The sequence below is a fragment of the Octopus bimaculoides genome, chromosome 15, assembly GCF_046866305.1.
Source record: "Octopus bimaculoides isolate indiv1 chromosome 15, ASM4686630v1, whole genome shotgun sequence".
Lineage (NCBI taxonomy): Eukaryota > Metazoa > Mollusca > Cephalopoda > Octopoda > Octopodidae > Octopus > Octopus bimaculoides.
In genome coordinates, this window is record NC_142942.1 from 24,184,752 (window position 1) to 24,185,365 (window position 614).

Genomic DNA, 614 nt, shown 5'->3' on the forward strand with positions numbered 1-614 from the left:
TATAGCCAATCATTTTATCTATTGTATATATATTTCTTAAGTATACACTTCCACACATGCGCCCTCACATATAAGTGTGTATGTGTCTGTATATAAATATGTGTCTACATCTACACACACACACATACACATGCATGTGTATGTCTGTGTGATTGTAAGCATGTATACAAAAGGTGAGTTCGTGTGCGAGTGTATATATATATATATAAATATATATTTCGTCTTTTACCTTTGCCAGGAGAATCAGTGTTCATTATATTAACTCCTCTCTCTTTCTCCTTGTGTGTATGTATAAATATTGATATTTAGCAGAAACAACAGATAAGCGCCAATACACGAAACTCTCGGCCCTTGAGTCACTTTGTTGTTTCTGCTAAACAGTTATAAAAATACACATATCCTCATATCTTGAGTTCTGTTTTTCCTGTTTGAATCAACAAACCTATATATATATATATATATATATATATATATATATAAATAAATATGTAATAAATATAATATATACATACACACACACACACAAGCATATATATATATATATATATATATATATATATATATATATATATATATATATATATATATATATGTAATGGTACAAAGGTAAAAAA

General features: G+C 26.9%; 1 protein-coding gene across 1 annotated transcript in view; it reads left to right on the top strand.

The window, feature by feature from the left end:
• The window catches only part of LOC106874103 (protein rolling stone), a 94,206-nt gene extending 93,802 nt beyond the window's left edge, over positions 1 to 404 (top strand). The window contains exon 5 of the mRNA XM_014921707.3: positions 1 to 404. This exon is cut by the window's left edge and continues 674 nt beyond it. The gene's annotated coding sequence lies outside the window, so the exon portion shown is untranslated.
• Positions 405 to 614: the final 210 nt, after the last annotated feature.